Genomic DNA, 25,519 nt, shown 5'->3' on the forward strand with positions numbered 1-25,519 from the left:
TTTAATTGGGATGAAAAGTCAAAGTCTAACATAAAGAACAAGGTATTTCGGAGGGGGTAGCTCACTTCATATACGGGCTAATTTCCATTCTTCTTTGTTTTTAACGATTCTAATTATTTCTAGTTGAAAATGCTTATTTTTTAATTTAATTGGGATGAAAAGTCAAAGTCTAGCATAAAGAACAAGGTATTTCGGAGGGGGCAGCTCACTTCATATACGGGATAATTTCCATTCGTCTTAGTTTTTAACGATGCTCCTTATTTCTAGTTGAAAATGCTTATTTTTTAATTTAATTGGGATGAAAAGTCAGAGTCTAACATAAAGAACAAGGTATTTCGGAGGGGGAGCTCACTTCATATACGGGATAATTTCCATTCGTCTTAGTTTTTAACGATGCTCCTTATTTCTAGTTGAAAATGCTTATTTTTTAATTTAATTGGGATGAAAAGTCAAAGTCTAACATAAAGAGCAAGATATTTCGGAGGGGTAGCTCACTTCATATACGGGATAATTTCCATTCGTCTTAGTTTTTAATGATGCTCTTTATTTCTAGTTGAAAATGCTTATTTTTTAATTTAATTGGGATGAAAAGTCAAAGTGTAACATAAAGAACAAGGTATTTCGGAGGGGGTAGCTCACTTCATATACGGGGTAATTTCCATTCGTCTTAGTTTTCAACGATGCTCCTTATTTCTAGTTGAAAATTCTTATTTTTTAATTTAATTGGGGTGAAAAGTCTAAGTCTAACATAAAGAACAAGGTATTTCGGAGAGGGTAGCTCACTTCATATACGGGGTAATTTCCATTCATCCTAGTATTTATCGATTCTCCTTATTTCTAATTGAAAATGCTTATTTCTAAATTTATTTAGGATGAAAAGACAAAGTCTAACATAAAGAACAAGGTATTTCGGAGGAGGCAGCTCACTTCATATAGGGGATAATTTCCATTCGTCTTAGTTTTTAACGATACTCCTTATTTCTATTTGAAAATGCTTATTTTTTAATTTCATTGGGATGAAAAGTCAAAGTCTAACATAAAGAACAAGGTATTTTGGAGGGGAGCAGCTCACTTTATATACGGGATTGTGTCCAGTCTTTTTAGTTTTTAATAAATCTCATTGTTTTTGGTTGAAAATGCTTAATTATTAATTTCATTGGGATGAAAAGCCAAAGTCTAACATCCAGAGACATGTATTTCAGCGGGGGGAGCTCACGTCATATACTGGGTAATTTCCATTCGTCTTAAGTTTTTAACGATGCTCTTTATTTCTAGTTGAAAATACTTATTTTTTTAATTTAATTGGGATGAAAAGTCAAAGTCTAACATAAAGAACAAGGTATTTCGGAGGGGGTAGTTCACTTCATATACGGGATAATTTTCATTCGTCTTAGTTTTTAACGATGCTCCTTATTTCTAGTTGAAAATTCTTATTTTTTAATTTAATTGGGATGAAAAGTCAAAGTCTAACATAAAGAACAAGGAATTTCGGAGGGGGTAGCTCACTTCATATACGGGGTAATTTCCATTCGTCTTAGTTTTCAACGATGCTCCGTATTTCTAGTTGAAAATGCTTATTTTTTAATTTAATTGGAATGAAAAGTCAAAGTCTAACATATAGAACAAGGTATTTCGAAGAGGGTAGCTCACTTCATATACGGGGTAATTTCCATTCGTCCTAGTTTTTAACGATGCTCCTTATTTCTAGTTGAAAATGCTTATTTTTTAATTTAATTGGGATGAAAAGTCAAAGTCTAACATAAAGAACAAGGTATTTCGGAGGGGGTAGCTCACTTCATATACGGGATAATTTCCATTCGTCTTAGTTTAAAAAAAGATTTTTTTTGGACTTCGAAATTATTCAACTTTTTTTTACATCTCTAAATCATATCAGAAAAATAGAATGGCACTTTTGATTTAAATTTTAAAATATATTCTTGTGCATACCCATACTCCTATTGATGAGGACTGATGGTTCTAATTAAATATTTTTTTCATTAAAAAAAACTATTTAAATTTTTTTTTTTTTTAATTAGAAATTATTAAACTTTTTTTTTTTAAATATCTAAATCATATCAGAAAAATAGAGTGGTACTTTTGATTTAAATTTTAAAATATATCATTGTGCATACACATACTCATATTGGTGAGAACTGATGGATCTAATTCAATATTTTTTTCATTAAAACAAACTTTTTTTTTAACAAATTTTTTTTTGGACTTCAAAATTATTCAACTTTTTTTTTACATCTCTAAATCATATCAGAAAAATAGAATGGCACTTTTGATTTAAATTTTAAAATATATTCTTGTGCATACCCATACTCCTATTGATGAGGACTGTTGGTTCTAATTCAATATTTTTATCATTAAAACAAACTATTTTTTTAAAAAATTTTTTTTTTGGGCTTCGAAATTATTTAACTTTTTTTTAAATCTCTAAATAATATCAGAAAATTAGAATGGCACTTTTGATTTAAATTTTAAAAAATATTCTTGTGCATACCCATACTCCTATTGATGAAAACTGATTGTTCTAATTCAATATTTTTTTCATGAAAACAAACTATTTTTAAAAAAAATTTTTTTGGACTTCGAAATTATTCAACTTTTTTTTTACATCTCTAAATCATATCAGAAAAATAGAATGACACTTTTGATTTAAATTTTTAAATATATTCTTGTGCATACCCATACTCCTAATGATGAGGACTGATGGTTCTAATTCAATATTTTTTTCATAAAAAACAAACTTTTTTTTGGATTTCGAAATTATTCAACTTTATTTATTTTTTTTATTTTTTTTTTTTTATACGTATATTAAAATGACAAAATATGCTTACGGCTCTAACAATTGTACTCTATGATTGTTCAGAGACACGATGCGGCTTTCCCACTGTTACTCTATGGCCGGTTATCGACACTACCTAGTTTATTACATGTATTAAATCAGTATTTTTTAGACAGTGGAACGATAAACACATAACTAATATCTCTAAAAAGTGAAGATGAAGCATTTTAAGAAAGTGTGTTCACATGATAGTGTTATTGTAGCATTGAATGCTGACAAGGAGAATTATCTACACTATGAAATAAGTACAAGTTGTAGCACTATCGGAAATGTATGCGTGCATTGTCATGACAGTAAGGAATTGAATTTCTTTGGAGTACCAAAAATTCAACTCTTGTGATGGTGGATATGCGAGATTGAGATCTCCGGAGATGATTGCACTCAAAGAGAATGCCAACATAAAAATAATAGTTGATAAAGAGGGGCATCTTCTTGCTAGTGCTTGTGGTAACATGTTACCCTGTGTTAAACCATATCGTCAGCTTTCGGGTATTAGCATTCAACGGAAGGTAAAAAAAAGAAAGGCCTACTCTTCTACTAATATCATAAACCATATCTTGTCTACGTGCCGAAACTGTTACCTGTGTAAAAATAGTGTGATAATAGACAGTGAAATTGCTAGAAAAATAAAAAGGGTATTGGCATAAAATATCACTAAGGAATATAAAGATGAATCGATGAAAAACGAAGTACCAGCAAACGTTACTGCCATTGATCAAACGGTCAATGAACCAAATAATACCAAAGACGAAAAGCATATTGAGCCTGTTGATGACACACTATAAAAATTGTGTATGACTCAAAATGGGATAATGATTATTCTACTGATTACAAACTAAGAGAAGAAAGTAGGTACAATATCAAGAGAGAAAGCGGTGAACTATTTTATGGGACAGATTCAAAATGTCCAAAGTTGTTCAATTATATTAATAATGTATAACAATATATATTTTTGCATTAATATTCTACATAGCATTTTTTCATTAAAAATATGTTATGTATTACATTGTTAGGTTTTCATTATTTTTAGAGTAAGCTAGCATATCAAACGTTTAGAATGTCTAATAAAACATTGGAGATGTAAGAAAAGGAATTTGCATACATCTATTGTCAGACATATGGGATAAAATTGACAAAATCTTGGTATCAGAATGAATAAATTATTTATCAACATCCGTTGTTGGATATGTCATTATGAAAAAATTGTAAGTAAGTAAGTAACAAACTCTTTCTTGAATTCACCTCTTGGATACACAACTTTGGACATTTTGAATCTGTTCCATAAAATAGTTCACCATGTTCTCTCTTGATATTGTAGCTATTGTCTTCTCTTAGTTTGTAATCAGTAGAATAATCATTATTCCATTTTGACTCATACACAATTTTTATAGTGTGTCATCAAAAGGCTTATGCTTTCCGTCTTTGGTATTATTTGGTTCATTGACTGTTTGATCAATGGCAGTAACGTTTTCTGGTACATTGTTTTTCATTGATTCATCTTTATATTCCTTAGTGATATTTTCTGCCAATGCCCTTTTTATTTTTCTAGCAGATTCCCTGTCAACTATCACACTATTTTTACACTGGTAACAGTTTTGGCACGTAGATAGGATATGGTTTATGATATTAGTAGAAGAGTAGGCCTGTCTTCTTTTGACCTTCCATTGAATATTAATACCCAAAAGCTGACGATAAGGATTTACACAGGGTAACATTTTACCACAAGCACTAGAAAGAAGATGACCCTCTTCATCAACTATTATTTTTATGATGGAATTCTCTTTAAGTGCAATCATCTCCGGATATCTCAATTTCGCATATCCACCATCACAAGAGTTGAATTTTTTTGGTACTCCAAAGAAATTCAATTCCTTACTGTCATGACAATGTACGTATACGTTTCCTATAGTGATACCACTTGTTACTGTTTTATTATTTAAATAATTCTCCCTGTAAGCATTCAATGCTACAATAACACTATCATGTGAACACACTTTCTTAAAATGCTCCATCTTCACTTTTTAGAGATATTAGTTATGTGTTCATTGTTCCACTGTGTAAAAAATACTGATTTAGTACATGCAATAAACTAGGTAGTGTCGATAACCGGCCATAGAGTAACAGTGGGAAAGCCGCATCGTGTCTCTGAACAAGCATAGAGTACAATTGTTAGAGCAGTAAGCATATTTTGTCATTTTAAGATACGTACAAAAAAATAAATAAAAAAAATAAATAAAGTTGAATAATTTTGAAGTCCAAAAAATAGTTTGTATCTTATGAAAAAAATATAGATTTAGGACCATCAGCCTTCATAAATAGGAGTATAGGTATGCACACAAATATGTTTTTCAATTCAAATCAAGAGTGTCATTCTGTTTTTCTTATATAATTTAGAGATGTAAAAAAAAGTTGAATAATTTCGAAGTCCAAAAAAAAATTTTTTAAAAAAATAGTTTGTTTTCAAGAAAAAAATATTGAATCAGAACCATCAGCCCTCATCAATAGGAGTATGGGTATGCACAAGAATATATTCTAAAATTTAAATCAAAAGTGTCATTATATTTTTCTGATATGATTTAGAGATGTAAAAAAAAAAGTTGAATAATTTCGAAGTCCAAAAAAAATGTAGTTAAAAAAAATAGTTTGCTTTCATGAAAAAAATATTGAATTAGAACCATCAGTCCTCATCAATAGGAGTATGGGTATACACAAGAATATATTTTAAAATTTAAATCAAAAGTCCCGTTCTATTTTTCTGATATGATTTAGAGATGTAAAAAAAAAGTTGAATAATTTCGAAGTAAAAAAAAAATTTGTTAAAAAAATAGTTTGTTTTTCATGAAAAAAATATTGAATTAGAACCATCAGTCCTCATCAATAGGAGTATGGATTTGCACACGAATATATTTAAAGATTTAAATCAAAAGTGTCATTCTATTTATCTTATATGATTTAAAGATGTAAAAAAAAGTTGAATAATTTCGAAGTCAAAAAAAAAATTTGTTAAAAAAAATAGTTTGTTTTCATGAAAAAACTATTGAATTAGATCCATCAGTCCTCATCAATAGGAGTATGGGTATGCACAAGAATATATTTTAAAATTTAAATCAAAAGTGCCATTCTATTTTTCTGATATGATTTAGAGATGTAAAAAAAAGTTTAATAATTTCGAAGTAAAAAAAAAAAAAAAATTTAAATATTTTTTTTTAATTAAAAAAATATTTAATTAGAACCATCAGTCCTCATCAATAGGAGTATGGGTATGCACAAGAATATATTTTAAAATTTAAATCAAAAGTGCCATTCTATTTTTCTGATATGATTTAGAGATGTAAAAAAAAGTTGAATAATTTCGAAGTAAAAAAAAAAATTTTTAAACTAAGACGAATGGAAATTATCCCGTATATGAAGTGAGCTACCCCCCTCCGAAATACCTTGTTCTTTATGTTAGACTTTGACTTTTCATCCCAATTAAATTAAGAAATAATCATTTTCAATTAAAAATAAGGAGCATCGATAAATACTAGGACGAATGGAAATTACCCCATATATGAAGTGAGCTACCCTCTCCGAAATACCCTGTTCTTTATGTTAGACTTAGTCTTTTCATCCCAATTAAATTAAGAAATAATCATTTCAACTAGAAATAAGGAGCATCGTTAAATACTAGGACGAATGGAAATTACACCATATATGAAGTGAGCTACCCCCTCCGAAATACCTTGTTCTTTATATTAGACTTTGACTTTTCATCCCAATTAAATTAAAAATAATCATTTTAAACTAGAAATAAGGAGCAACGTTAAAAACTAAGACGAATGGAAACTATCCCGCATATGAAGTTAGCTACCCCCACCGAAATATTTTGTTCTTTATTTTAGACTTTGACTTTTCTTCCCAACTAAACTAGAAAATAAGAATTTTCAACCAGATATTAGGACCATCGTTAAAAACTAAGACGAATGGAAATTATCCCGTATATGAAGTAAGCTGCCCCCTCCGAAATACCTTGTTCTGTATGTTACACTTTGACTTTTCAACCAAATGGAATTAAAAAATAAGCATGTTCAACTAGAAATAAGGAGCATCGTTAAAAACTAAGACGAATGGAAATTATCCCGTATATGAAGTGAGAGACCCCCTCCAAAATACCTTTGAAGTTGTTTTCATGTAAAAATATTCTTCTCCTTTTCCATGGAAAATTCCTCCCTCAAGACTATTCTTAATTTTTGATCACAATTTTCAGACATTTCTTGTTAAAACTTTATTTTCAACTAATTCATCCTGTAAGAGATCCTTCTGCCATCACCCCACCACTTATGTATTATATGGAACACTTCAAAGAAGTAAAGCTATTCGTTATTAAAATTCTTTTCTTGTCATCTACACCCCTCTTAGTATCAGCTTCTTCGTATAGTATAACGTTAAACTATTTTAAATTGACAACACTCTCCAAACATCACTTGTGTATTATACAGTACACAATCAACCCATCTCCCCAAAAACACTTTTCAGCCATTTCTTGTTAAAAAATTTTATTTCAAGTCAATCCTTAATAGGATCAAATCTCAATTATCAAAAAATCTTTTTTCCGGTCTAAAACCACATGTTTATAATTACAGAGTCCCTTTTGAAGCCAGATTCCAATGTGCAATTGACAACAATAATGCAATCTTTGCCAGCTTTTTAGAATGTTCACGTGTAAGTGTAATGACACACACGTGGGTACTCTCAAAACATGTTTGACCACATTATACCTTGCCAACTTAAAACAGAAATAAAAAATCATATTTTAGGGTTTGTATTGTTGGAGGGGAGGAGGGCCTATGCCCCTGAAATTTGAATTTACTGGTAAAGTCATTTTTTTTTATTTGGAAATAAATTAAGAAATTCAGTAAGCTGTACTCACATTGAAAATTGACGTATCAATTGTTTCAAAGTTAATAATAATCGATGTATTATCTAGGATATATCAAAACATAATGAAAATTAAATCGTAATGTATGAACGTTTTATACAAAAATCTCAAGGATGAAGAAAAAACTAGTCCTTTATTTTTAACCAATCACCACTCGAGTTACCGTATATTGAGCAAGCATCAATGTCTATGATTGGCTCCTACAAATCGAGTGTTGTCTCAAAAGCCGGTTCGGTTGAGTTATATAATTATGATCATACTCTCAAAACATGTTTGACCACATTATACCTTGCCAGCTTTTTTTTGCAATGTGTATAATTCCATATGCAATTGACAACAATAATGCAATCTTTGCCAGCTTTTTAGAATGTTCACGTGTAAGTGTAATGACACACACGTGGGTACTCTCAAAACATGTTTGACCACATTCTACCCTGCCAACTTAAAAAAAAAAAAAAAAAAAAAAAACTGTGAGGGAGTTCTGACTCTCTTTGAAAAGGTGCAGAGGCGCAAGCAAATAGTATGGGAATTCCTAGTGCGGTACGTAAATCCAGACGAGGCATACTGTTGTGAAGTGTTTATTTTATGGTATTTGGGGGGTGTAATCATAGATGCCTTTATTCTCCCTTTATAGGGGAGATAAACTCTGGCCCTAAGGTAATTAAACTTTGGTAGCGTGCCTTAGGCTACGACCGAACTAATGAGGCGTACCGACTGGGTATGTTCGAGAGGCTAAAAATAGATCGTAGAGAGGTAGTCTAAAATACAATACTTTTATTCATTTAACCTGTAATACATAATCGAATAAATTCTGCCTACTGGGACTGACTGTCCCAAATAGACCACAAGTCTCAGAAACTACAATAATATATAAATAGATACTTAGACACTTACAATGATAAGAAAAAGTTCCAAAGTATTTCTAAAACAACGGACCAGAGGTCAGTCCGGCATAAAGTTAGTATAAGATTTTCCCTTCCGATAAAATGTATCTTTTATACATTTTTATCAACCACACCTTCCCACGTAATCGCTAGGAAGCGGTAATTTCTCAGTTTTCCGTAAAACAGAACTTAGCAGGATATGTTCCTTATCTTAATAAAAAGTGGTATTTCAAAACTTCATTTTTGCGTCACATATATTTTCACTCAATCAATTAATAACTAAATGAGAAAGCTTTACCACTATACTAGCCATTTAACAAAGAATTGTCCCGATTCTTAATATTTTACTTTTAAAACAACTTAATTTTGTTTACAGTTATTATGCTGCCATCTTTGGGTCATTATGTGCATCTACCCTCAATGGGTTTCCTTAGGGTTATGTTTCTGGTCCAATATTGGCCATGTTCCTTTTTTTTTTCTCTCTTTTTTTGTGGAAGGATTTCAATTTGAAATTCATCCTTGTTTCTCTTTTTCTCTGTCTCTAGGACTGACAATTACTCTTTTACCCTCTTCATATGCATCTTCTGTTTTACTTGAATCCAAGCGGCTTATAAATAATATTAGTGGTTTTGCTTAAATTAGATTTATGTTAGAAAAGTTTTATAAATTTTTTGAGTTTAAATTTAATTCCCATTAATAATTTAATTTATCTGTGTGATGTGGTTGATATACCGTTTATTTTCCGTTTTAGAAATGCCTTGGTAAATTACACATGACATTTTGGTTTTTAAATTTTCACAAAGCATTATCATATTTTTCAATAACATAAGCCATTTGGGCTATGGAGCACATTCTCTAGGCCTAAATTAAGCTGTGATTTTATCTCACTTTCTGACGAACTTGTTGTAAAGTCTGTATTACTGCTATAGTTTCCAACATATCAGTTGATCAAGCATGAGATGATAGTATCAGGATGTATTTGAAGTGTCTTCAAAATTTGTTACTTCCCAAATATGTGTCAAAATATGCCTGAAGGAAAAATGGATCCAAAAAGATATTAAGAAAAATTTTATTTCCCAAAATAATAGCTAATACTGCGTATAAAATAAATATCCACATTAGCATACATATAAAGCATATATTTTTACATACATATTAGAATGAAACCCTCAATTTTCGTACATATCAATGTATTCGAAAGTTAATTCCTTAAATTACTTTCTCCACTTTTTTATTCACTTCAAAAATAAGCGAAACACACTTACATTGAAACTTTATGTTCCTTGCAGGATTATTCTTTCAAACATAACAATAAACAGATGATTTTACAATAAAAAAAAATTATTAAAACTTTGGCTCGAGGTCAAACATTTACATATAACATTACATCACTAGTTAAAATTTAAAGTAAATTAAAACAGCGTATATATGAATAAGCATTGTGTAATAACTTACACAAGTATTTAAGTCACAAAACTAGATATTTTATTATACTATTGGTTAAAACTTAAAGCATTTTTAAAACAAAACACGGTGTAGACTAGTATTTATAACAGTAGATATTTTCTCAATTACATTTGTTACAACTATATAACTTTTCTCATATACGACTAAATACATTTCCGTCTTAAAACTTTGTTCTATCTTGAACCCACTTGTGTTATTAATTGTCATTATTGTATAAGCCTGTTTGTCTATTCAGACTTTTAAGCTTTTTAATTCCTTTCAAATATCTAGATATTTTAGACAGTTTTATAACGTTTATGTCAGTAATATCTATTTTTTCAGCTTTAATATCTTATTGGATAAGCTAAAAATTTTAGCTATTCGTCTATTTACCTGTTTTGGAATTACTAATTGACTTGTGCCCGTAACCTGAAGATTTGTTTAGTAGGGCTGCCTTTTGGTAGCTCCTATAACATTTCTAAGTTCCCTTGTCATCAGCTGCATCTAAAAAGACTATTATGAAACTGCAAGTAAAATAATTCATTGTATAATTTGTGGTAACCCATTTTTTTTTCTTAGGCTATTCTTTTTTTCAAAAAAGTTGGTCCTTCTGTCAAAAATACCAGGCTCTCTTGGCACACAATAATACAGTTTTTGATATACAAGTAACACTGAATATTTTCACTTTAACTTCTCCACTTTTAGTGGTATGTCTTAGGTTTCAACTTCAAGTTCTTAAGGTTATTATGTGCCTTACTTTCAGTTTATTTTCCTTTTTTTTTCTTCTGGCTATATTTTCAACTTGAACCCTTCTCTTTTTTTGATTCGATATTTCAATGGAGACTAAGGGTTTTTTCTAGTCTTTTCCCGCTTTTTCAGTAAAATATGTCTTTTTTTTAAAGCCTATATTCATATATTCAATAACCTTAACAAGTTTTTATGCTGATTTCCCTTTTATGATCACATTCATTATATCCTTATTTCTAAGAGGGGGTTGGGTGTCTAATTTTTGCAACCTGTATTTTTTCCCAGCTGATTTTTAGAACATTTTTAAATAAGGTTTGTCCCGCATTTGCTAGTTCTCATTTATTCATAAAAATGTACGTTTTTACGATATCCTGAGTCCCACAGAAGTGTGTGGTTTTAATCGCAGACACATATTCCTTGTCTGTGGTACATTGATAAGCTTGAATATGGGAGAATTACAAGAATGAATTTCTGTCCAGTGTTCATTAATGCGAGTTTTCTTTTGTTGTGTAAAGCTATATTTTATTTTCAAAGAAAAAGTGGATACTGTTTAGTTTGTGTTAGAATTCTACGGATTGGGATTTGGGTGTTTGGGTTGGCACAGGTGAAAACCAATTGTTTAAACTAGGATTCTCCTGTGCCAGTTCGTTTTCTCAGATCCAAAACATCGCTAGAGTTAAAATTATTATCTTGAACTATGAACTGTGGTTTGCTTGTGACGATGAGGTTTATTTTTGGCTTATTTTTAATGGATTGTGTCGTTGGCTTTTACCTCCTGGTGAGTTTTTTTTAGGTTATATTTTATTTTTTTATCGCTTTTCGTTTCCTTTGCTAACCACTCTTTTTGCTTTCTAAGCTTATTCTATGTTTTGCTTAAACCATTATAGCGCCTTTTAAAATTTCTTTTTTTTCTTTTTACCATTTGTAGCTATTAAAAAAAATATTCTCTTAGACTAACTAATTATAATAAGATTACAGCTAGCTTGTACATGTCACGACTTAATGTAAACTCTTGCTGCCTTTCCCATTATAATTATTTTTAAATTTCTCCAAAACAAAACTTTTTTCAAATTTGACTGAAAATGTAACCTCAAAGAGTCAAAGGTCAGTAGATGCATTGCATGTACTTAACAACTAGATGTCATCAGTGATTGAGCTCACTCCAAATTTGTTAGCGTCCAATGACCTCATTTATGTAAACTGCCCTCCTTCGCTTTTTTTTTTTTTTTTAAATTGTCCCCCCATAAATAAATTTTTTCAATGTAAATATAGAAAGAAATACCTTTCAATGTTGATTATAAACATGTATAATTTAATTAGGTTCAATACACCCTTTTAAGAGTAAAGTGGCCTTACTTATTACCCTTTATTTTTTTTCATTTTTTATGCAAAGCCTAATTGGTTTTGAAAAGTCTTGACATTTCACCACTTGCGAAGTATTATCTTGTATCGGAAACAAAATTATTTCAAGAACATCGGATGTCACCAGATCGGAGCTAATAGTTTGACATTTGAATGTGACGTTCATAATTTTAACTGGCGACATATATTTGACAGCACGCTTGCTGTTATCTTTGTACTGATTAAAAAAGAAAATATAGGTATTTCTTTAGTGGCTTTTATACTCGTTTGATTTTTATTTAATATCTTTTTTTTTGTTATTATTGTTTTATTCAAATATTAATCTGCTGGGGGCTGTGCTTGTTCTGCCTTTCTCCGTTTCCTGGTCCAAGTTCTGGACCCCAAATTTTTGCTTTTCTTCTTTATAATATTGGCAAGTTTTTCCGTGGTCTCTATAGTGTGGCTTACAAGGCTCTGAGTCCGAGTGCTGTTTTGTTGCCTCGTCATATATCTTGAATCTTTGTTTCTATTCATGTTTGGCCGTTTTTATAAGTGTTTTAGCGACTTGTGCTGCTAACAAAGGAATTTGTTGCTGCCCCTTTGGTTTTTTTACTGTTTTCCATAATTTTTCTCTCAAAGAAGGTTTTCTTGACGATGGCCCAGGTTTAGCTATATCGGTTTTCTGTAGAAGAATTTTAGATGTCACATTCTGTTAGATTACTTCTGGTAGATGGCACTTGTTCCAAAGACCGTTTTGGTTTTAAGACTGTAGGCCAGTCTAGCGTATGAAAATCAGATAATTCTTTGGCTTCTTCCAATTTTTCTTTCTTTTTTGAATTAATCTCTTGTTTACTGTTTCTTAAAACAGAAAGTTTTGCTTGAGGCTGTTCTCCATCGCTTCCGTCACTAGTATCCGATGAATATCGAACTTTTTTTTTTTTTTCTAGTTTGTTGTTGAAGTTTTGCAGTCAAAGCTGGGCTAAATATTCCTTCCACTTTTCCCAACTTCTATGGTTGTTAAAAAGGCCTTAAGATTCATATCGTCTTCTGATATATATACCTGAGATCGTGTATTTTATTTCTGTTTCTGAATGTATAGGCTCTGTTTTCCAAGGTTTTGAAAAGTGTCTCTTTTTCGTTCTATTATGGGGCACTATTTCATCCTTGTCCTTCTGCTGATGCTCTAGAACATACGTCAAGTTATTTTGTAGAACATTCTTAGTGATGTAGGGTCCTTCCCATTTCGGTTTTAACTTTTTGGTTCCTTCCAGGCTTGTTTTGTACACATAAACAAAATCTCCTAAACAATAAATAGTTTAATTTTTGCTTGTTCTGTCTTATTTGTTTTTTGTCCTGTTTTCGCGTTCTTGAAATTGTCTTAATCTGGATCTATAGGTTTTTTCATTCGCATCACCATCTTTTGCTTATATTGTTATAGGTTGTAATATAGTCTGTCATTTTGTATTTCATTTAAAAAAATTCTAGGATCTCTTATATATTGCAAAAAAATTGCGTTTATTTTAAAGTACGTGAAAAGGCCGTATTTATTGCGAAAACTACAAATGTTAAGAGTTCAGTCCAATTTTCATTTTCCTCTCTTGTATATATTCCCTACATGTATGCGAATTCCCTATGCTTACGTTCAACCTTTCTTTTAGCTGCTACCATGTAATACGAGGTAAACCACCGTCTAACCGTAATATATTCCATAATTCTGTTTAACTTCGTTTCTCTGTGACCATGCGCATTATCACTAAGTGAAACTCTGGTCAGATTCTTAAGTTCAAGCACAAAAGAGTTAAACAAAACCTTTAGAATGGTTTTTGTATTTATGTTTTTAGTTTGAAAGGTGTATAAATATGAATTAAAATAAACTACAATGGTTAGTACACACCTGTTTCCTTTTCTCGAAACTGGTAAACTTCCCCAGATCCCCAAATGTCTATTGACATTATTTCTCCTACCCCTGAAGGGGTGGGGTATTGACCTAATTCAGCCCTAGAGGTCAGTGGTGGCAACTTTTGTTTGGCGCACTCTTGGCAGCTTTGTATAAAAGATTTCACGTTTGAGTACATTTTTCGAAAATAAAAATTTCTCTTCAGTCTCCCCATAGTTTTTGATTTTTTTGTGTGACAGCCAATCGTTGCATGTGCCATCTGTAAAACTTCTCCTTTCAGAGATTTTGGAATTACTGGAAAACTTTTTAAGTGATTTCCTTGTTTTTTTGGGATTGTCGATTGTATATTACTAGAAGATTTTCAATTTCGTCCCGATCAAAATTATCTAAGTCCTTTAAAAAATATTTAAAGGGCTCTAGTAGTTCTGTTCCTTTTGATTAAAAGGATTTCATTTCTAAACAAAAATCCCCATTATTTTGATGTTTCGAAATATTTTCACTAGACAGGGTTACTTCTATCCCTTTCAGTTCTTTCTGGATGGTTGCTATAACATATACTTCCTTTTCTAGATTTTGTGACATATACTCAGGTAAAGTATGCGTACGTCCTATTTAATGCATTGGGGTATACGAATATGCTCACAGAAGTAGTATGCACCGTGTCAGCTGGGTTAGAGTATTTGGCATCGCATGTATCCAAGCTAATGATTTTTGGTCTACTTGTAAACTAAACTTTTTCCCAAGTAAAAATTATCAGAAATATTCTGTAAATACTACAACTGCTAAAAACTCCCTTTCAACTGTCAAGTTTTTTTTCTGCTTCCGTCAGTGACTTACTGGCGTATTGAACTATTGATTCTACTCCTACAAAATTTAAGTTTAATAATAAGATCCCGACAGTTTACCCCAAAGTATTTGTTTGTAAAGAGATGACTTGTCAAAAATTTGGTATTTCTAGTACTGTTGACAAAAATAGGAGCCTTTTTAAGTAACTTTACGCGTTTGGTGCCTCCTCTTGACCTTTAAATGGACCCGATTTCTTCCAGAAGGATTGCCAAAGGTTTCATTATTGTGGCATAATATTAGATGTATTCTCCGAAATAGCTCAATAAACCACAACCGGATCTGCAACTTTTTTTATCTTTGGGAGGTTGAAAATTTTGTATTACTTTACATTTTTCTGGATTTGGTGAAATAGTACCTTCGATTATCAGGTTTCAAAGAATCATTAATTTTGGTACTACTATCTTTCAATTTTCTGCTTTTAATTTTAAGCCTGCTTTTTCAAGCTTTTCCAGTATTTTTCTAGGTCCGCCTAAGTAGTCTTCCATGTTCTCATTAAACAGAAAAACATCTCCAAAATTGGCCATAGTATCTTTTTTCCTACCTGTTTCTTAGTCTTTTAACCACAAATTCGTCACCTGACTGGAAAAATTTGGACGAAATGATAAGCCAAATGACATCCGTTCAAAAATGAAGGTTCACCCATCTTCTAAGATCACTGTAGTTTTGTGATTTGTTTTTTCATCTAACGCGATTTGCCAATATCCTGCTATTAAATCAAAACTATTCCAATATTTTGAACTCCCTAACGAATCTTAAATCGAATCAATTCTTGGTAACTTCATAACGTCTTTAATCATGACGGCGTTTAGTGACCTAAAATCTATACATAGTCTCCAGGTGTTATCTTTTTTCTGACTATTACTAATGGAAAGCACCAATCACTACTGCTTTCTTTAATTATACCCTGATCCTCCATTTCTTTTATTTGGTTATCTAGCCATGGCTTTAAATGATAAAGTGTTTTATATGGTGACTTTTTGATTGGGGGGCCCTCTGTTGATATCTTGTGCGTGACAGAGTGACTTGATCCTTCCTCTGATTTGCGTCAAGCGATATTTGAAATTCCAGAGATTATTCTCTAGCCTATGTTGAACGTTTTCATGTAAATATTATATATCAAATTGTTTGAGAAAATCTGTTTCTACCATTCCATATTCTTCGTCCGGTTGTGGTTTTAGTGAGGATAATTATTCTTGGCTAGAAGGAAAATTTACACTTAATTCTGGACTGTTAAGAGATTTTATTTCTGGATTTGAAATCTTTTATACTGATTCAAGTTCTACCTCGTTAAGTTTTATTTTATCATTACTTATATTTGTTAGTTTCAAGTATGTTATACCATTTTCAATTTTTATAACTAGATTTTCGACAAAAATCATTGGGTATTCTTTTACGGTGTACCCTCTAATCACGGCATTAATTGTTTTAACCTTTCCTTCTTTTTCATTTAATGTAACTAGAACTTGAGCTGTCGTTCCCTTTTCTATTAGGATTTTTCTGTTTATTTTTGGGTTAAAAATTGAACCCTCACTTTTTCTATTTGTCGTTACGCAAATTTACCTATTAACTTCATTTTCCTGGTTTATTGTGATTGTATTGAATATGGTTTCCCATACAATTCCATATTTTCTGATGGTATCTACTCCTAGAACACAAGAAGATTGTATCTGCTTGCATATTATTACTGTCACTGTTATTTCTCTATCCCCTGCACTAAATTTTAGTGGTCATTCTCCCAAAATTGTCTCCTTGTACCCTTTCACTGACTGTATGGTATTTTTGCATCGGCCTACTCGATTTTTGACACTAGGTGGAGACCTATTAAATAAGGCTCCACGAATTGATGATTTAGATGTGCCTGTATCTAGTACACATGGTACATTTTGAAAACACTCTATTTCAAAATAATGTAGAATCTGTAGATTATTATTATTTGCATTTGTATCACAACATTCTAAACTATATAGGAGTCTTTATAAGGAAATAGCTCTGTAAACCCTTACAGGCTGGTTTCTCCATTTATATGCCCAGGTTTTGACTAATAATTTCTTGGAATATCCTAGTTTTATTCAGCATTGTTACTTTGATCCGGGGTATCGTTAAACGTCCGCCCCCGAGGCCTGAATTCAGGAATATTATTAGTCTTTTTCAAGTATTATTTTTTCCCTGTCTTCCTAAATGTTTCTCCCCCTGCGTTTTAAACTGGTGTCTTATCTTGTACGTCAGGCCTTCTTTTCGTATTCTATGTCAGCAATCTACTACAAAATCGTTTGGTTTGCTATACTTATAGAAATTAAATATTTTCCTATACTGACTGATAATTTTCCAACTCTCATGGGGTTTATCTCTAATTTTCTGTATTCTTGACATCCCCCTATTTGCTCTATAATTTTTCTCAGGAAGAGGAGATGGATATCCCTAACACTTGGTATTTCAAGTGATTAAGTATCTAGGCCCATAGGATTGGTCGTCAAACAGAGAGGGTTCAGTTCATTGTGGGAAAGATTGGCTTTCCTCGTGCCTTTTTGGTTCACGATTTGACTCCTTAAAGCTCACCCTTTTCTGTCCACTTTCATATTTTATACGTTCTTGGGCTCCCGTGTTATTTATTGACATCTTATCAGTCGTTGTAATGGCTTCGTAAATTTTTAACTCTGTTTCAACTAGTATGATAGCCTGATCTGAATTTTCAGGTTTCTGCGAAAATATTAGTGTTAATAGTTTTTTTAGTAGCTCTTGGGTAAAGTTGTGTAGTTGTTCTTTATTTATTGCTTTTTCATTTCTTCATTTCTCTAATTGTAAACAAACGGATCTACAAATTTCTTCTGCATATTTCCTGAAACTAGTTGAGGTATCAAATGTGACTACTTCTGCTCCTAGCCCCTCGGAGATGATTGTCTCTATAAATCTTGTTTTAAAAGATTCAATTAGAATACTGATGTTCTTGGGCTCTTTTTCCTTAATTGCCTCAAAATTTTTCAGGGTGCTTCCCCTTAATCAGGTTGCAATACATTGCTCTTTAAACTGATTCTTGAAGGATTCTGTTTGGTCTTCGAAAATTGTTAAATTTTCAATAAAATTACCAATATCTTAATTTCCGTTGTGTTCTAGTGTAGTTATTTCAATTTCAAATATTGTTAATAGTGAATTCATTTTCTCCTCTTGTAAAGCCATTTTATTTCACTCTACTATTTTATTTAGCCTTCTCGACCCAGTTTTTCCACTGACCACCAGTTGTTTTGATGTGTTTATTTTATGGTAATTGGGGGGCGTAGTCGTAGATGCCTTTATTCTCCTTTTTTAGGGGAGATAAATTCTGGCCCTAAGGTAATTAAACTCTGGTAGCGTGCCTTAGGTTCAGACTAAATTAAGGAAGCGTACTGACTGGGGATATTCGAGGGGTTAAAGGTAGATCGTAGAGAGATCGTCCAAAAATATAATACTTTTATTCATTTAACAAATAATATAATCGGATGTATTCTTTCTACAGGCACTGGCTGTCCCAAGTAGACCACAAGTCTCAAAGCAAAAACAAAAATATATAAATAAATGCTTAGACACTTACAATGATAAGACAAAGTTCCAAAGTATTTCTGAAACAACGGACCAGAGGTCAGTCCGGCATAAAGTTAGTATCAAATCTTTCCTTCCGATAAAATGTATCTTTTATACATTTTTATCAACCACACCTTCCCACGTATTCACTAGGAAGTGGTAATTTCTCAATTTTCCGTTAAACAGAACTTAGCAGGATATGTTCCTTATCTTAATAAAAAGTGGTATTTCAAAACTTCATATTTGCGTCATATATATTTTTACTAAATTAATAATTAACTAAATGAGAAAGCTTTACCACAATACTACTTCTATATATTTTTAGGAAGGGTGTCTAATTCATTAAGTTTTTCAAAGTTAAGGCTCTCAGCGTTGCTCAACAGAAGTTTGGGGAATTGAAAACGACCTGTGAAGGTACCGTCGTACCTTCAAGCGGTTGGGTTTGGGATGAACTGGAGGAATAAAGAGAGATGAGGTTATTTATGCAGGGATATGGCATGAGTCCCCGTTGAGTGGGTTCACAAGGGGGCGGGGATGGATGGATGGGTAGGAAAAAGCCAGAAAGGAGGCGGAAGGATGGTTGGGAGGGTAGGTGGGCTTGGAAAAAAGAAGAAAAAGAAGGAAGGGGCATGGAAAGAAGAAGGCGGAGATATCCTTCGGATAGGTACTCGATTGGAAAGGACAGGATGGCTCGAGGGCTTTATTGTATGCGAGCGATGTTCTAAAAAATTATTATTAAAATTAGCCGAATTAAAGTGGCTTCTGGACAGCCCAGTTTTGCGAAACCTACTACGACCCTTAATGGGCAATTTAATATGAACTTTTGAACAGCCAATGGATGTTCCACTTGATTTTTCTACAAATATCAACGTGAGGGTATTTACACAGATTATTTGTACAACGGCTAAAAACATTTACAAATGTGTATAATTTACAAATTTACAATGTGTAGATATTTACAATTACTAGATTTACATCTACTGTCTAAAAAGCTAAAGCACACATTAGGTTGATTACACTTAAAATCACTAAGCTCATTTTTTTGAATATTTGATTGCATTTGGGTGAGAATTTCCGCTTGCTAGTTCGACTTCATTGTCAATTTTTAAAGATGGGTCATTATCACTGGATTTCAAGAATAAATTATCTTCAGTTAAAACAAGGTCAGTAGGATTAGTTTGCGTAACCTTTTTAATCCCTTGAGAAAATTTAGGACGAAGGAAGTTCACTAGCACTTGTTTGATTACATTTGGTGACGTTTTCAGGTTCAAAAAGTCTGCCAGTAGTTTTACGCAATTTTGATAAAGGCTATTTGGAGCAGAAGTATCACCTAAAAGAAGAACTCTGGGCGATGTAGGAGATTTTAATGCATGTATAGCATCAACAATTACTAGCTCAAAACCGACTTTTAACATTTTGATTTAATTGTCCGTGAAAAGATCAATTTTCTGGCGCTAATAAAGATCAGATAAGTTATCATAAAGAAATTCGAGATTAATAATCCGTTTCTTGAGATTGACGATTTCTGGGTCTTTTTTTAGGCAATCTTAACATGCATGGCACATGGGGCTCAAAGACACTAGCCGTTTTTGCATTGCGTGTCAATTCATCTTTACAGGAACAAGAGATATGTGAGGTAATTTGAGGTTGATGGTAGGTGGTTATTTTTGCAGAATCAATCGATCCAGGAGAACTATTGCCGTCATTACTCGAAACACAAGGTACAGTTGGGGGATTTACAATACCAATTGGAATGACCGCATCAAGTTGATTATCGTTGGAAAAAGTTGAGTTTTCTTCATTAGAAATAAGGTGGGATTTGACTGCCTCGATTGGTTGGACCACTTCAGGTTGATTATGGATGATATTAATTTCGTCATTTTCAGCCATTGACGACCGGCATTGTACGCATGACCAATTGGGGTTTTTAAGCCAACCACTTTTTGTGATGTCAGCACAAGCTAGGTGCAACCAAGCATTGTGCTTAGAACACTGGAATGACCCAGTTCCACATTTTCTGTAGCATTCGTTACAAGGATGAGACATTCTAGACTAAGGGACAAAAACGAAACATAGACCTTGAATTGGAAGCTATATCTTCAACTAAAACCTGGTTGCCTAAGCCAGGATTAGCACTGGTACTTGCAAGAGAAAAGTTCACAAGGTTTATCTCGCGTCTTCACTTAAAAATCACACGCGTCATTTATTTAAAAACAAGACGTCTTGATGGGTCAAGACTCAAGATCTAGATGATGATTGAGGGGAGAATGCCCACCCCCTTCCGGCGCCTATGCCTGAATTTCTAAAATGTAATTTTTAAAATACATACCAGGGTTCTTATTAATTCCCATCCTCACAATTTCTCAAAATCGGATTTAAAAAGAAGAAAAGAATGAGGCTGGAAATAAGCCGGAAAAAGCGCAGAAAAAGACAAAACAGGAATCCTAAAAAACAGAGTAGAACAAAAAATGGCTGTACTCATTTGTTGTTTATGAAAACAGAACAGGAAAAGATAATATGAAAAACAGAACACGATGACCAAAAAAGAGCAGTGCTCAAAAAAGGCGGCCCGGCATCCTTATCCCATGCCCCATGGCAATGTCCAAATTAAGAAGTTCGAAAGCCAAAGAAAAGAGAAATTCAAACTGTGACCAAATATCAGGAAAAACTGCAAAATTATAATTTTTTTCAGACAAGGTAACGATTTGTTTTTTTGTTTCTTATAAAGAAATCATAAAAACGAACGTAAATTAAATATAAACCTGTTTTTTAAAAATAAAACAGTGATCAAACTTAAAACGACCCAAAATTTACGTTATTAGAGCGGGGTTATCAAATCCTTGGTCCACTATTATGCTGGGATTTAAATTTACTGATAATCTCGTGAAGAATCGGATGAGGAATTAGAATCAATATTTTAATGTGGAAAAAGTTTCTGTATTGTCCCAGTAAAATTGCACCTATTTGTATATTGACAGAAAAAAGATACTTGGACTTTCCAAATCAGTAAACAATTTTTGAACAAAAAGTTGATTTATTCGCTTTATAACCTGCCAATTCAAGTCTTTTACCAAACACACCGGTCATAGGCTGTCAAAGCTTGCACAGTTGCTTCTTGTATCTCTCTACCATACCCCTTATATAGGCTTGTACCGAGATTGACTTTATTTGCGCAATGTTGATAGTAAATAGGATTTTGAGCACATACCAAATAAGTCTTCAATCTTCTCTGCAATTTTCAGCTTTCCCACAACTATTTCCTCCTAGAATTAGAAAAAAAAATCAAAATCACAACTAGGCTAGCTAAATTAAAAATCAGCAATAATGTATGTGAATTGTATCATCATTTTATTCAATCATTCATCCTCTCGTCTTTGTTAAAAATTATAGGCAGCGGAATAGCGCTGCCTAAATAAAGAGCGAAATGGGCACAACGTGTTATTGTTGTTATTTTCTGTTACCAAGGCGCTTCGTATAGAAGAATTTTTCGTAGAAACTTCGGAAGGAGCTCATTCAATTGGAAATTGAAAGTTCTAGTGCCCTTTTAAGAGTTAAAACTGATGGGAAGGCCACCAGCCCCCTCCCACGCCCATCGATTCCCCAGATACATGCAATCAAAATGTTGAGATAGCCATTTTGTTCAGCAAAATTGAAAGGTCCTGTAACTATGTCTCTGGAAATGCCATCCCCCCGCAGCCCTCGGGCAAGGGCTTAAAGTTATGCAGTTCACCCATTGTATGGCCTATATATAGTATTTGTAATTTAGATTGGTGGGCGTGTTTAGTCATTAGTGTTCACAAAGACGAAGGACGTTCAAGTGAACCTTTCAGAGAATGTTGAAGGGATGGTTGATCTAAATCAAAACACATTATGTACATACATGTTGTCAAAAGGGCGCACCTCAGGACTGAGTGTATTAATTTGAAACTTTCAGGAAATGATGAAGAGTATGAAGAATTGAACAGATAGGCAATATTCGCACGCTAATACTACTATTGCTACTACTACTATCAATACTGCCACTACAACTACTGCTTCTGTAGCGACTACTACCAAGGTTGAGGATATTGAAGTGAAAATTTGAGGAAATATCGAGGGGAAAGTTTGAACTAAAATAAAACATACTATGTGCATACAGATTGTCAAAAGGGCGTATCAGCAATATCTTTAGAAGGGCTTAGCGTATCAATCTGAAACTTCCAGGGCATCATGAGGGGAATATTCAACTGACAAAAATAAAACATGTGCATATTACTACTGCTATCAATACTACTGCTACTACTACTCTTAGTATTACCACCACTACTATGATACTAGCACTATAAATGCTAAGAGTATGAAGATGAAATTTGAGAGAATACTGAGGGAAAATTTGGACTAAATCAAAGCATACTATGCGCAAGCATGTATCTTAGCAATGGATTAGGGTATTAAGTTGGAACTTTAGGGAATGCTTAAAGGGGAAGATCAATTGACCAAAAGGCAATAAATGCATACTACTACTAATACTATCACCACTGCTACTACTAATACTACTCCAACTACTACTTCTATTGCAACTACTATTAGGGCTAAGAGTATGAAGATGAAAATTTCAGGAAGTATTGAGGGGGAAGTTGACCAAATTAAAAGACACTATGAACATACAGGTTATCAAAAGGGCATATTAGTAATATCAAAGCAACAGCTAGTTGCATTAAATTTGAACTCCCACGGCTTGATGAGGGGGATGTTCAACATTACTGTTAATGCTATCATTAGTCGAACAGCTAGTACTACTAGCACTCGAGGGCGAATCTACAGCATTTTTATTGGGGAGGCAAAAGGGGTCCATATCCGGATAGTCAAGGGGCATGGGATATATAATATTTTTTTCCTTATTATTAGGGGCAACTGCCCCCTTTACCCCCCCCCCCCAAACGAAACCCCTTGCTAGCACTCCTACTACTGTGACTACTATTCCAACTTTAGCTAAGGGTATCCAGGTGAAATTTTCAGGGAATATTGAGGGGGGAATTTGAAGTGAAACACAGCACGCCGTCTGGATGCAGGTTGTCAAAAGGGCGTATCAGCACTATCTTAAAGGACGACTTGGTGTGTGAAGTTGAAACCTATAGGGCTTGGTGTGGAGGATGTTGAACTAACCAAAAGGTAATGTTTGCATCTACTACTACTACTTCAACTTCTTCTACTACTAATGCAGCTACTGCTACTATTGCAACTACTATTATAGCTGCTACTAGAGCTCAGGCTACTAATAGTAATTCTACAACTACTACTACTACTACTACTGAGACTACTATTACTAACAATATTACTACTACGGCTACTAAAGTTAAGGGTATTAAGACGGAAGTTTTGGGGAATGTCGAAAGAGCATTGAACTAAATCAAAACACATTATGCGCATTTAGGTTATCAAGGACGCATCAGCAATGCCTCAGAAAATGTTTATGGTATTAAGTTGAAACTTTCAGCGTGTGTTAAGGGGCATCTTGAAAAAAACAAAAACAAAGATGCTACATGAATACTGCTACTACAACCATTGCTACTACTGAAGCTAAGAGTATTAAGCTGTAGTTACAACATTGGGAAGTTTTGCATAGCTTTAAGGGGGAGGAAAGGGGAGGAATATTTCTGTAATTCCATGATGTTTCGAAGTTTCTCGGATTCTCCTATACTCTTCATAGTTTTTTAGTTCGTTTGTTCGTGTTCTTTTCAGGAACAATAATCAGTTATCTTTTTTTTTTTTTTCTAAATCGAGACTTTGGTTTCAGTGGAAACAACTGGAAGTTCCTTAGAATACGTTTTAATTACGCTCTTGCATACTGAAAGAGTGACGGAACGAAAATGGTAGACAAAAGGATCAGAATCCCAATCAACCCAACAGCCCGTATTCGTATGTATATCAAATCTAAACCATTGATAGAAATGTTTAATTCGAGTTCAGGTTTCAAACGTTAGTAGGCTATGTCATTAGGTTAAATTTGTTACAGTTAAAATATGAAAAAAATGTGTTTATACTATGCTACTACTCTTATCTCTGCTGCTGTAGCGTCTAAAGGCGCAATATCAATAAAAAGCAAGAATGGTCCCTAAATGATCCTTAAATTCCAGTTTCAGCATACTAGGCAGAGTAAAAGATCACACGCAGAGCCCCAGTTTTCTGTAAAAAAAAAAAAAAAAAAAAAAAAAAAAAAAAAAAAAAAAAAAAAAAGAGAAAGCTTTACGCCTGGACTTGAATAGACTCGAAAATGTGCAGTAATAAACGAATTTTGCTTTCATTAAAGATGGCACACTAAATGATGCTACGTGAAAGATCTATGGATTTAAACTGACGCTTCATGCAAAAAAGGGCAGTTGGTGTTAGTAATAGTATTCTCACAAACCTGGTTCGTAAGAAAATGACGTACTGTCATTTTAAGATAGATTACACAAGCTTGAGGTTAAAAAAATAAAACAGTCTACGGCCCTGCTGAGAATTTGGGCGCTGCAATATTATGAAGTATCTAAGTACCAAGTAAATAGTTCCACAAGGAGAATGCAGGTATTTGTGTACCACCAAGGTCCAATGAAGCCTAACCGAACAAGAATGGCTTGAGAGAGTGAGTATTCTTTGCCAAGCAATGAGTCTATTCCCAGCGAGATTCTTAGGTTGCAAAGAATTCTCTACTCAGGCCAGATGCGAAGAACAGAATAGAAAAACAAACTAGGAGATTTTCAGAGTCCAAATATTCAAAAGAATGACAAACCTTGGGGCATTTAGCCAATTTTACTTCCTTAGTAAACACCTGAAATTTATAGCTTCAAAGATACAAGCAAAGAAAATGACATCAGTGAATTTTACCGGCTTTCAAAGCAACTAACGCATTGGAGAAATGCCAATACATTTTGCAGCTTTAATGACTATCCAAATAATTATACATCACTGAAATCGATTAAACAGTGAAATCGAAAAAAGGGTAATAGCAAATCACCAGAAATGTTTTGCTGATTGCTGATTGACATTTGACTGTGCAGTTTGTTGACTTGCTA

At 32.9% G+C, this 25,519-nt stretch overlaps 1 protein-coding gene across 3 annotated transcripts in view; it reads right to left on the reverse strand.

Moving 5' to 3' along the window:
- Positions 1–25,519, reverse strand: part of LOC148949388 (protein Tob1-like) — a 183,392-nt gene that overhangs the window by 98,364 nt on the left and 59,509 nt on the right. The window contains exon 3 of one of the 3 annotated variants that reach the window (XM_089093412.1): positions 21,694–21,748. The exons of 1 other annotated variant lie outside the window; for it this stretch is intronic. The gene's annotated coding sequence lies outside the window, so the exon portion shown is untranslated. Of the gene's footprint in view, positions 1–21,693; positions 21,749–25,519 lie in introns of those variants that run through there. One more of the 3 variants, XM_089093411.1, reaches the window with a different exon arrangement.

The sequence above is a fragment of the Artemia sp. Qi Xiang Cuo genome, chromosome 8 (genome assembly GCF_049724085.1).
Source record: "Artemia sp. Qi Xiang Cuo chromosome 8, ASM4972408v1, whole genome shotgun sequence".
NCBI classification, from domain to species: domain Eukaryota; kingdom Metazoa; phylum Arthropoda; class Branchiopoda; order Anostraca; family Artemiidae; genus Artemia; species Artemia sp. Qi Xiang Cuo.